The sequence below is a fragment of the Erigeron canadensis genome, chromosome 1, assembly GCF_010389155.1.
Source record: "Erigeron canadensis isolate Cc75 chromosome 1, C_canadensis_v1, whole genome shotgun sequence".
Lineage (NCBI taxonomy): Eukaryota > Viridiplantae > Streptophyta > Magnoliopsida > Asterales > Asteraceae > Erigeron > Erigeron canadensis.
The window spans coordinates 7,020,960-7,034,870 of record NC_057761.1 but is presented as its reverse complement, the minus strand read 5'-3'; the positions used below and the strand labels follow the sequence as shown (position 1 = coordinate 7,034,870).

General features: G+C 35.1%; 1 long non-coding RNA gene across 1 annotated transcript; it reads right to left on the bottom strand.

Annotated features, from left to right (window-relative positions):
• Nucleotides 1–630: 630 nt before the first annotated feature.
• On the bottom strand, nt 631–9,694 carry LOC122585843. The gene is made up of 2 exons (XR_006321794.1): nt 9,348–9,694; nt 631–988 (listed from the first exon to the last, which is right to left on the bottom strand). It is a non-coding gene; the product is annotated as an uncharacterized LOC122585843 (long non-coding RNA).
• Between the last annotated feature and the right edge of the window lie 4,217 nt (nt 9,695–13,911).

The following is a 13,911-nucleotide window of genomic DNA, read 5'->3' as shown; positions in this document are numbered from 1 at the left end:
TGCTAAAGATGTATTGAAAAATTTATAAAATCACTTATAACAGTAGGACATAACTTACATTTCACTGCAGTTGTAACTCCTATAACTGAGTATATTAATGATAAACTTTTCACACATTTTTTTATACTTAAAAAGACACATAAGCTGCTACGGAAAAAAAATTGATGTTTGGCCTGTCAAATTTTAGTATAACACTATAACTATGGGTTGTGAGCTTACTACATTTTCATCGAACTCCTCATTGGCCTCATCAATACCACCAGCATTATTTCCCTCGTTGCAACACATTTGACCCACCAAGTTTCTTCCAACTGATATGGACTATTGTGTAGATAAAATTATAAGTGTAAGTTGATTAATCAATCAATCCTTAATAAGATAATCCATCAAGAAAATCATATAAGATTGATTATATAAGAACATATTCAATTGCAGACATGGTTTCAAGATTTAAACACATACATTATTATGTCTGCAAACAGCACCAAGTGTAATCCTAAGTCTTAACTTGTGTATAGTGCTTTAACAGAGCAATAATTTCTAAGGAGTTTTCACAAAGTAACACATAAAATTTTATCAAAGGGCCTTTGACTACATTGCAATGGGTGTGACTCATCGAAGCATCAACCATGACTATACTAACCATCACTTTATTGCATAATTCTAGAAGTAAACAAATCTCTAACAATATAAAGCCGATCATAGAAACAACTAAACAAATTTCTACATGTAGAAAGTGTATTTAAATTGGAAGTCATAAGGACTAACCCGAACACAATATGAAAGAGTTTCACTCGTGTTTCTTGCAAGGGACTTCATCGCTACTTTCTCGACTTCACTTGGTAATTGCAGGCATACCCACTCTATGAGCTTATTAATTAAGGCTTTATTAGCTTGCAAAAGGTCTAGAACAATGAAGAAATCCTAAACCCCAGCTCTCACCCATGGACCAGCCCGAGACAACGTTCAACCGTCTTTTTGTCACAATCTGTAACATATTCGAACCCCATAACCACTTTATAACAACCCAACAAAACATATACAGTTGAGGGCTTCGGCCCCGAGTTACAAAGGCTAAGAAATTGTTTGGATTTAAAATAAAGGCTCCTCATCATTTGTTGTGAAAAACGAACATAACATCAAGTAGATGGTGGGCAGGGCAATTATAAACTATGCAAGTAAGTAACTGAGGACTGAGATATTATATCAAATAGATGGTGTGCAGTTAACTTATGTAGTTATATGTGATTGTAACTAAGATATTCTTGACTTCATTTGTGTATTTCTCTGTATATAACTACATTCCTGACTTTAGAACAAAACCCATCATGATTCAACTATAAATACGAACATATAAATTGAGATTCAACTAATATACATATAGGGATTAGTTTCCTGGAATGTAACTATCTTTGACCAAATGTCTATAGTAGGAAATAACTAAAGTTGTGTGTACGGTATGTAAGCAACTCGAAAAAATGTTTATTGTATGTAAGAAAACATTCGTGGCAACCATGTACAGGTGCCGCTTGTGCCACTTGTCAGATTTTAATTGTTTGAAACGAAATTCTTACATACAATAAACATTTTTTCGAGTTACTTACATACAATACACACAACTTTAATTATTTCCTACTATAGACATTTATTCAAAGTTTCTTACATTCCAGGGAACTAATCCCATACAAATAAATTCAGACAAATAATAGGTCGATATACCATTTTTTTGGTATCAATAATTAATTATAAAAAAATTAAGGGCATAAGAATACAAGAAATCAAAACTTAAAATAGAGTATGAATTTACCAAAACCCATTAATGAAAAAGCTAGAAGCAATGATACATTTGATAAGAATTAAAACATACTTTGAAGAAAGTAGTATGAGATCTGTAGTGGAAAGTTAAACTTTTGATATGGGTGATTGAAATTTTTTGATTAAATCTACAAAATGGAAATTTTTTTGTTTCCTAAATAAAATAGCATTTAATCTGATAATGGAAAAAGGGTTAACAACACAATGGAATATCAGATTCTTTAAGAAAGTTGGTTGTTCAAAATTGAAACAACAGCCAGCGTCGTTCAAGTGGCAAATGTTGATGCTGGCTAACTCGGAGGTCGCGGGTTCAATTCCCGTCAATACATTTTTATAAAGATTTTGATAAATATGATTGTTAACCTTAAATGCTTATGTGGAAGCTGACGCAAGCAAAGTAGATGCCAGCGTGGCTGTTGATGTGTCATCCGAATCAATATAGTGACGACACGTAGGAAAATACTAACGTGGGGGGCTAAGAGAGCGCCACGCGAGCACTTTCTAATATCTTTATCTATACTCCTTTATACAGTATTAATTATCAACCTCCTATTTTTGGAAAGTGTTAGAAAATGGTTATATGCAAAAGTACTAAATTAGCCTTAATAAACACCCCCATGGAAAGTGTTATTTGAGATTACCAAATTTGCCCTTAATGAATTAATTTACACTTTAAACCCTTATTTTGCTAATTTACACTCTTAAGTCCTTATCTTCTAAAATATCTCCACTATCACCATTACATCAACTAACACAATTACATCACTCGACACCAATTGTCGATGTCATCCCCACCCGTCACCGACACCACTAAACCGTTGTCGCCGTCGCCGCCGCATCATTGCGCGGGTACCATGTTAGTATATATATATATAGAGGGATGGGTTAAATTAGGGACTCCTTATTTTAGGGACCATTAAGGACATCTAACTTACACATGTGTAAGTCGTGGTGGGGTAGTCGCCGTCTCCGGAAGATCATGGTGGTGGTCGGAGATGACGATGGTGGTGGTGATGGTGGTTGTATAACTTACACATGTGTAAGTACAATGTAAGTTGTACCTACACGTGTAAGTCGTGGTGGCGGTGATCGCCGTTGCCGGAGGATCATGGTGGTGGTCGGAGATGATGGTGATGGTGATGGTGGTGGTTGGAGATGATGAAAAATGAATGATTGAGAAGAGTCACTAATGGTCCCTAAAATAAGGAGTCCCTAATTTAACTTTTCTCGATATATATATATGTATATATAGGAAGAAGTTCATGTAAGAACCATGAGAATCTTTATCTTATAACTTGATGTTCATATGTGAAAGCTCTATGTGAACATATTCATGCATATATGAAGAGATCAAGCTAATACCTAATATTAACGATGTTCCTATGTGAATGGTTATCAAATGAACCTTACCCTATATATACATACATATATATATATATATATATATGATTTTTATGTGCCATTTCTTTTCATTACATGAATTTTATGTATCAATCACCTAGAAGCAGCTAGATAAAATCGGATACTGCAATATAAACTATGGAAATATTTATTACCAAGTATAAAAAAATAAATGGATGGAAACCTTCCATGTACCGCCTCGCACCCAAAGCGCACACTGCATAGAACTCATGTTCGGCAACTCACAATCCTCACACATGGATCACGTACATAAAACATATAGTTTTTTCATTTGTGAAACGTAGTCTTCATTTGTGGGCCCATATGGTAACATGGTGGCGGTACCACATTGGGGTTTCAATTCATTGGTATGTATATCTATACTCCTTTATAACAATTATCAACCCCCTTATTTCTAGAAAGTGTTAGAAAATGGTTAGATGAAAAAGTACTAAATTACCCTTAATAAACACCCCTTATGAAAATAGTTATTAGAGATTACCAAATTTGCCCTTAATGATTTAATTTACACTTTAAACCCTTATCTTGCTAATTTACACTCCGAAGTCCTTATCTTCTAAAATATTTCCACTTCACCATATCAACTTACACGGTTACAACACTCAATACCAATTGTCGATGTCATCACCACTCGCCACCGACAACACTAAACCGCCGTCGCCGCCATCGCATTGTGCCGTTACCATGCTAGTATTATAATTATATATATATATATAGATGTTATACTTTCGATGCTTATATTTAATGTGTAATTCTTAGATTTATTGTTCTAGGTATGAGGCCAAATTTATAACCAACATTGTCAAGGTTATACGAAAGAAGCTAAACTACAACCCTTTATACATCGACGAAAAGCTAGTGGGTATTGCAGAGAACATTGCTGGGATTGAATCATGGTTACAAGATCCATCGCCTAATGCAATGATCTTTGTCATTGATGGTATAGGGGGAATAGGGAAAACAACCATAGCCAAATGCATATATAACTCAAACTTTCGTGAGTATGATTGTAGTTGTTTCCTGGCAAATATTAAAGATGCGTCAACTCAACCTAATGGAATGCTTCGCTTACAAAGTCAGCTTCTTTCGACAATTTTGAAGAGTGAGAAGGAAGAGATAGTTTGGAATGAGTATGAGGGAACCATCAAGATTGTAGATGTCATGTGTAACAAAAAAGTACTTCTGGTCCTTGATGATGTTACAACACTGGAACAACTAAATGCATTATTAGGGCCACAAAGGTTTTATCTCGGAAGTAAAGTGATTGTAACAACTAGGCACAGGTGGTTAATAACTAATTTAAAAGTTCATACCAAGGTCTTAACTATTCAACCATTATCCACGGATGAATCTATCGAACTCCTTAGTTGGCATGCCTTTGATCAAAAACAACCCAAAGAATCATACATTGTCCAGTCAAAAATAGTAGGTCAATTCTGTATGGGTCTTCCTTTGGCCCTTAAAGTATGGGGTTCTTATCTATGTGGAAAAAGCATCGACGAGTGGAAAAATGCTATGTGCAAATTAGAAGCAAATCCTCATCCTGAAATTCAAAATGTCCTACAATTGAGCTATGAATCCTTGAAAGATGAGAATGATAAAGATAAGTTTCTGCATATTATTGCTTGCTTTGTTGTGGGGGGGAATAAAGACTACATTGTCAAATTATTAGCTGAATCTGATCGATATCCAATTATCGGGATCAAGAATCTAACTGACAGAAGTCTACTACATCTTCAAGATGGGGAAGTAAGGATGCATCAACTAATTAGAGAGATGGTGAAAGAAGTTGTTCATCTAGAATCACCAAAGGATCCTGGGAAACGAAGTCGATCATGGCGACGTGAAGATTGCAATAAGGTGTTGCATAAGTACGTGATATATAATGTATACTCCTTTATTCATATCATAAGATATATAGTTTTTCGATCCAACGTCATACTACCATACCTAGCCATGGTGGCTCTCCAGTTTGTCTATGCTGGAATGTATATCATAACCTTGATCGGCATGAAACGTGGACTCAGCCACTGGTATCTTGTTTTCTATCGTCATGCCACTGCTACTCTTGTTTTTGCTCCTTTTGCGCTAGCTTTAGAAAGGTTGGTCTGTTGTTGTACATCATATAATGGTTGAGAACTGCGTCACATGTACATATATGCCTAAGCAAATATGTACATACACATGATCATGCTTAAGTTTGCCCTATTTCTTGCAGGAACATAAGGCCAAAGATGACGCTTTCGGTGTTCCTTAAAGTTCTTCTTCTTGGTTTGCTAGAGTAATTCTTATAACAAATTCTTTTACTAAAGCAGAACTTTACCATATTCTATCTAATTAAACTCTTGCAAACTACCTTTACAATATTTACCAATATGTAGCTTTGATGATGTATTTTGTTTTCTTTCCTTTTCAGGCCAGTGATCGGTCAAAACTTGTACTTCTTGGGGATGTCCATCACATCTGCAACGCATGCGTCTGCAATTGTCAACGTCCTTCCTGCTTTCACCTTTGTAATGACACTAGTTTTCAGGTAACCACTTATTCAGTTCTGGATAATGCTTTCAAACTGGTTGAAATTAATTTTCATGTGTTAAATCAATTTGACACATATAATAATTGATTAAATGGATATATGTGATCCAACTGAATCCAGGATGGAAAAGGTGAATCTAAAGCATATACACTTCCAAGCCAAAATTCTTGGAACGGTGATTACATTGATAGGCGCAATGGTGATGACTTCGTATAAAGGACCAATACTTGATATACTATGGTATTCACATCACAGAGCTTCAACTATGCTAATGGCTGCTACTGATGCTCCTTCCGGTCAACATTGGCTTGTGGGAACAATCATGATTCTAGTTTCTACATGCTGTTGGGCCGGCTACTTTTTAATTCAGGTATCTAACATCCTGCCTTTTCATTACTAAGTTTACTGCAAGCCAATCTTGGGTAGCTCAGTAGCAAGCTCTATACTGATATTTACCCCTTGTCAACTATCTACATCTATATCTATATCTATATCTATATTACCCTATATAGCATTTGACCTCTCTCGTTTTTCAAAAAAGAACTTTATACACCCAAACTACCCATATTGAGTAATTTGAATATCTTTCCCTTATTAGATTATTTACAACATACATTATTCAACCCTCAAATAACTACATTACCACCTTCACCACCACCACCGCCGCCACCACCCGTCGCTGTTGCCGCCGCCACCACCATAACACCGCTGCATTGCCTGGGCATATGACTATATGCTAATACGACAATGACAAAACACCTTGATTTAAACATAGATAAAAATTTACCTAGAAATCATATGGGATATGGCCTATGGGATATAGAAATTTCCACTCTTTATATGAACTTGATTCTTAAAAAGAATACTTATAGTAAAATTGGTAACATAGAATTTTGATAAATTTAGTACACAATATAAGTTTTAAAACATGCTTTAGAAGTAACTAATGCACAATGTTAATTAATTAAAATTCATGGAACCTTTCTCAACTCGATCCCTTACATAAATTAACTAAAGTACAAATATTTAAAACTATACAATTAGTTAATTATTGTTATAACCCGTATGGAATTTTGTTAATAACAAAAATAATGCCTATCAATAACATGCATAAAAAAATGATGTCTTACATATAAAATAAAGTACCCCAATTTAATGAACAAAAAATATATAACTTCTTATGTATACTAAAAACAACTCATAGGGCTCTCATTAGCAAAACCGTATAAATGTTGAAATGTGTGTTGATCTATCTATATATACATAATTAAATGCGCGTGACATGCAGTCAATAACGATAAGAGAGTATCCGGTGGCTTTAAGTCTGACATTACTGATACATATAGCGGGTACGGTGGAAGGAGGTATTCTAGCAATAATTATGGAGCGTGATCCAAAAGCATGGGCTATTGGCTTTGATTATAGGCTTCTAGCTCCCGTTTACACTGTAAGTTCATTCATTTCACTATATATCTATACTCCCTATTAAAGATTATAAGGTAGTGTTGAAAGGTTTATAAATTTGGGACTTGCGAATTTACTTATTTGCCCTTATACATATAACTATTATTGTATACCACTATCTTATTTCCATTCTCGATTAATTAATGTCGTATTTTTTTCTCCATCAAAATTAATTTTGTGTTTCCGATCATCCTCTCTTTATAATTATATGTTGGGGTTCTAAAACTTAAACTTTTGAGACACTAATCACAAAATGAAACGCCTCTTTAATAGTAATCGCGAGTATCATGCTTGTTATTATTAATTAGAATAGTATCCGTTTAATCAAAGGCGGGACATCTAAGGAGCGGGGTGTGGAAGTGCGGACCCCTTCAAATGTTTGTGCTAATATAAGATGCAGAGGCTAAGATGATCGATAGTTTAACTTTTAAGTATGACCCCTTCAAATTCCAAACATAAAGAATTGAACAGTAATAAAACACGAAAGAATTCATTTATGTCAACATTTTTTTTGGATTGAGACTTTTAAAGTTGTTTTCAACATTACTATTAAAATTGGAGGTATCTTAACCTTCAGATAAAAATCAAGGGTTCAAATTTAAAATCATCTTTGTATTTTGACTCTTGATTTTACACGACATAACATAATACATTTTAGCCATGGAATATGTCACGACATTAACTTATAGTATTTAAGAAAATTAACAACACGTTCTTTTATAACATATTCGGGACCGTCGTATTACACGGGTACCTTCTAATATATATATAGGGGTTGGGTATTGTAAAACAAGTATTAAAGTAAAACAAATAAAACAAGATATTGACCTTAGATCATGGTTAAATTGATGTACAGAGATTCACGAAGCAATTGATGCATGATGAGTTTCATGATGCATGGTGATCTTGAGTGAAAAGAAACCTATTGTTTTATATGTTTTCTTTTAATACTTGTTTTATTTTACCTAAAACACACATATATATATATATATATATGATCGTCATACAAGGATATATCGTCAATAACTTGACTTTGATTTCACTGTGAGTTGCCCAAATGTATGAATTGCGTCATATAAGATTCAAGATGTTCGACTTATTTTAGTCAAACTCTAGGTATATAAAGAGATAAATCATGTCTGATTTCATGTACTGTATTTTAATATGCCAGATGCCTATGATTTTTTTCATTGTTTGGGACCCAAAAGTGGTTTAGCTAGGTAAATTTCAACGTTTAATCTAACAGCATGATAATTGATTCTAATAGCTATATACATTAATGATTGTTAGGGGGTAGTTTGCTCTGGGATTGCATACTATGTTCAAGGTGTGGTGTTTAGGATGCGTGGTCCGCTTTTCGCTATTGCATTCAGCCCATTATGCACGATCATAACGTCTATTTTTGGTGCCATTCTGTTGTCGGAGCAACTCCAACTTGGAAGGTACACCTACTCTTACGTATAGATACCCATAAGTTCATTTCCATCAAATTACACAAGTTCTAACTTGTATACATGTATCGTTGTAAAATTAGCCAGTTACATATATGATAATTTGATGTACAGTTTGCTAGGAGCTATCATCATAGTGTTGGGCCTTTACTCCGTGGTATGGGGTAAAAGCATACAACATATACTAAGGTCTGACATAGGAGTGGCTCAAGAGTTGCCAATCGTCAACAATGAAGCTGTCACCGTAGATGAACCTACGATTATTGTTACAACATAAGGGATACAACTATTTCCACAACTCCTGTAATCGGGAATCCCTCTCTGCGGTCTTTTATTATTATTTATATATGAAAATCTTCACATGTATTGTCAATATATACTTTTCACTATATACACAAATCACATCATGAACTTTTTTATTTGCCCAACAAATTTTGTTTACATTTTTTTTTATATATATATATTCCACTATTTGCCCATAAAACTTTAAGATTTTGATTAAAAATGGTTGACCAAATTTGTCACATATGGTCAATAGAAAGTCAGAAATTAAGATAAAGATTGATTCAGAAATTGGGGATCAATAATTAATTACAAGAGAAAAACAAACTATAAATTGCAAACGTAATCAAAGAAAGAGAAAGAGAAAAAGGACTTACCAGTTGCGTTATATCATCAGAGAAGAAAAACCGCCGTGAAAACCTGTTCGTTGTGCCTTTGAGTCGCGAACCGGAGAAGACGGAAGCAGGGGCAACCGACAGAGAAGAAAAGAACCACCACCACCACTAAATAGAGATCAGAAAGGAAAAGTGCGTACAGTGCAATTTGTATTGTGTTTTACGACCATTAATAATAATAAAAGGACTTGAGGAATGTGGACTTTTGGTTCAAAGAAAAGTCATGCAGATCTGTTAAAGGAAATATAGGCTAGTGGGCCTGGTTTGTTGTATGAGATATTTTATTTGAAGACTGAGACGAAAAAAAGACCCGCAACGTCATGTTCAAGATAAAGATGATCGAGTTGAACACATGAAGATGTTGAAGGCATGGATTAATAAATTAAGCGGTAGTGTTGAAGGCATGTTAATAGGTCGTGTAATTAGTTTATGAATTTAGAGTCGTATCTAAAGTTTATAAGTTAAGGGATCTAATGTGTCAAGATTAAAGTTAATAACCGAATAGTAGTCAAATACGGTTATAGGTAGTTTATTATGGAAGGGTGTGACTCACAATGGCAGTTATGTATTATCGGTTGGGACCTTTCGTGAAGTGACACAATGGTTAGGATGATGTCTATAAATAGAAGTGCCCGTCCATTGTGAAACATAACATAATTCATATGTATAAATTGTGAGTTTGTGTGTGTGAGTTTTGTTCACTAGAAATGTTTGATTTGAGCCCGAGATGATCCAGATGGGCAACAAACAATGTATATTAATAAAATAAAGATTTATATATAACGATGAACATTGGTCTTTAAGTCTTCGACAACTTCTTTCTTTCTTCTTATAGAAGCAAGCCGAATGTTGAGCATTTCCATCTTTCTGTCAAATTTCTTTTGTTTTTCATCCGTCTTCCTGTTAAACATGTCGACCACGATTGCCTTTGCTTCAACATCACTTTCCATAGGAACCAAATACCTGATACGAGAAATAACCAAAGAGTATACTCGATCATATCCTACGTACACTAATAGTATATAAAGCAATATTAAAATTGAAGAACAACCTTATCATAACATCCTGATATACTTCTGGAATAGAAACATCTCTATCTCGGATTTTTACCATTTGTTCAAGAAGCTTAATATATTGTTTCAATATCTAATTTTAAACTATAGATGGGGAGCAATACAAAAAAGGGATAATGGCACCGGAGTGTAACCAACTATGACCAAAAGGTTATGTAATGTAACCAACTACTCGACAAGCTATGTAGTGTAACCACCTTTGTTTTTTGGGTTATGTCATGTAAGCTACCGGCTACTTCAAGTTTCCATCCGGTTAAGCCAAAAATAAACTTAGGGATAATGACACCGGAGTGTAACCAACTATGACTAAAAGGTTATGTAGTGTAACCAACTATGAGCAAAAGGTTATGTAATGTAACCAACTATTCAACTAGCTATGTAGTGTAACCAACTTTGTAATTCCACTAACAAAAATAAAGTTATAGAATTATTCATTTCTTTTGCTTCGTTTATCTTCTTCATTTTATCACACGGACTATGGAACACAACCCAATGAGAATTTAAACCCAAATATATTAACCCACCCGATTTACCATATCATCATCAATCAATATATCTTGTTCTATCTATCACTATATATCTATATCTATATAAATTTCTCCTTCGCCGTTGTAGACAAATGGTTTCACCATGTTGATTCGTAGAAAAGAGAGGTCGCTTGTTGCTGGAATCTTCAAAATCAAAACCATCACCACCATGATCAATGTGGTGTACTTCATAGAGAAAAGAGGTGTATATATATACATTAAATATAATTGTTTATATTTAAATAATTAGTAAATATATATTCTTAATATATGTGACACGTGACCCCTTTTTATAATTAAATAAGAATTAAAATGAAAGTGGTAACTGGCAACCTGTTTCCCTTCCGGTTGTTTACATTACATAACCCAACAAACAAAGGTGGTTACACTATATAGCTAGACGAGTAGTTGGCTACATTACATAACCTTTTGGTCATAGTTGGTTACACTCCGGTGCCATTATCCCATAAAAATAAAGGTGGTAACTGGCAACTTGTTTTGTATCCGGTTGCTTACATTGCATAACCCAAAAAACAAAGTTGGTTACACTACATAGCTAGTCGAGTAGTTGGTTACATTACATAACATTTTGGTCATAGTTGGTTACACTCACGTGCCATTATCCCTAAAAAAAAAATAAGATACCTGTTGGCATATATGCAACAGATTAATAGAAAATAAAAACAACATCTATATTGTAAAACACATAAGTTAAACAAGAGTGAATGCAATTTGTTTAAATATATTTACTTTATCATCATTATGTTATACGGATAATAATAGTGTTAAGTCTTGGATTCGCTGATAAGACTTGCTTGCTGACGTGTGTCATCAGTGAGTGTTCAGCGAGTCCAGTGACTCTCTTCAGCGGGTTGTATGCTGCCAAAATGTTTGTCATGGCGGGAAGATATCAAACCAGATGAAGACAAAAGTCATATGGTGGTTCTTCCAACTGTATGTTGCCTTGTATGGCTAAGGTACAGTTGGGACCAATTCAAGGGTTCTCTCTTTCATACCCGTTTTGGTAAAGAAGACAAGGGCTCTTGCATGGAAGTACAAGGAGCCAATAAGACATTAACAACCACCATCAAGTCGTTATCAAAGGAAAGCTGTGTTGCCCTAATTTCTCTCTATAAAAGGCAACACAGCCGCATTGTATCAAGCGTGTTTGTCACCTCAAAAGTGTGTGTTAATTGTAATTGTATAAGTTTGTAGTGTGTCTAGACTTAGCAATTACTTTGTTCATTTGTATTCTTGTAAGTCAAGTTTGTAATATCGACCATGTATTCATCGTTTAATCAATGATACATATGATTATACTTGCATAGATTTATTACATTTGAACTTGTCATTGTTCTTGTTGATTACCTTCTTATTTACTTTCTTGTCTAGCTTAATTATAACATAAGTTGTGCATTCGTGGACTGTCAAGTGGTATCAAAGCCACCGTTCCTAAATCATTGGAACAAGATCTGTTTACTTTCTTGTGTTTACATAAATTTTTGTTCTTATCTTTTCTTGAAAACTTCTTTCTTTTATGACAAGAACATGACTTCCGTACCCAGCCTTGTGAACACACATGACTTTGGTTATGTGTCTACTCTTCCTAAATTCGAGCCCAAGGATTTTGGGTCTTGGAAGGAGATGATGCTTCTTCACATTGTAGGTGTGGAACCTTATTTAATGACCATTCTCACTGAAGGTCCCTATATACCCACTTATGTCAAAAGGACTCCAGGTGCTACACCTGATGCTCCTGAAATTGTGACTGACCTGGTAAAGCCAGAAGTCCAATGGATTGATGAGGAGTGTAAGCTAGTCAATCTTGACTCAAGGCTTAAAAACATGATCATCACCACCCTCCCTACTGAGGTAATGAAACTCGTCATCAAATATCCTTCTTCTAAGGAAGTGTGGGATAGACTGATCAGCACCTATGAAGGATCTGCTGACCTCATAAAGACCAAGAAAATAGACCTAAAGCGGGCCTATGAAAACTTCTTCTCTCTTCCTGATGAAAGTCTCGAGAGCACCTATACTTTTTTTAAAGGGTTGCTCAATGACATGACTAATGTTGGCATTACTCATGATAACTTTGAAGTATGCCACAAATTCATCGATTCTCTTCCTCTTAAGTGGCAAAACCCAAGACAAATCCTTCGTACCACCAAGCAGATCCAAAATTTTGACCTTGAGGAACTGTTTGGCACTCTTCAATTTGAATAGAAGGCCTTGGCTCAAAATATTTGAGCCTCTGCTGAATCTCGAAGATATGCTGGCTCTTCTTCCTCTGCCAGCACTTCTTCTTACCCTATTTCTGACCCTCTTGCTCTTATATCTACTGAGCCCATCAATCCCTATGATGGTGCCAACACCTCAAATCTCCCTAATCCTATTCAAACTCTTGTTTAGTGACTTCATGGAATTTGCTCTTCTTGCTGGAAAGAAATATTCCAGAAAATGGAACAACCGTAAGTCGATTGCTCCTTACAAGCCTCTTGTTGACAAATCACAAGAAGAATGCTGGAGGTGTGGCAGAAAAGGCCATTACCAAAAGGAGTGCAGGGTCTCTATTCCCACCCCTGCTGCTCCTAAAGCTAACCCTTCTAAGTCTGCTGATGAATACAGGAGCAAGTACTATCAGCTAAAGGCTAAGATAGCTGAAGCTGAGGAGGCCAGAGCACCAGCCAAAGGGCTGGTCGTTGAAGAACATGATTGGGCTGACTCCGATGAGCCAGATGATGAAGATTATGTGTACACTATGTGCTTGATGGCACTCGCTGATGGTGAGGCGCTAACAAAAGATCTAGTCTCCTCAAGTTAGTAGGTAAATGTCACTGTCAAAAAGGTACATTCTTTTCTCTCCTATTCAGAAGATGATAAGACCAAATTTATTGAGTCTTTATCATGTGATCTTCAGTATGTAGAAACTTTACGTGCTGAACT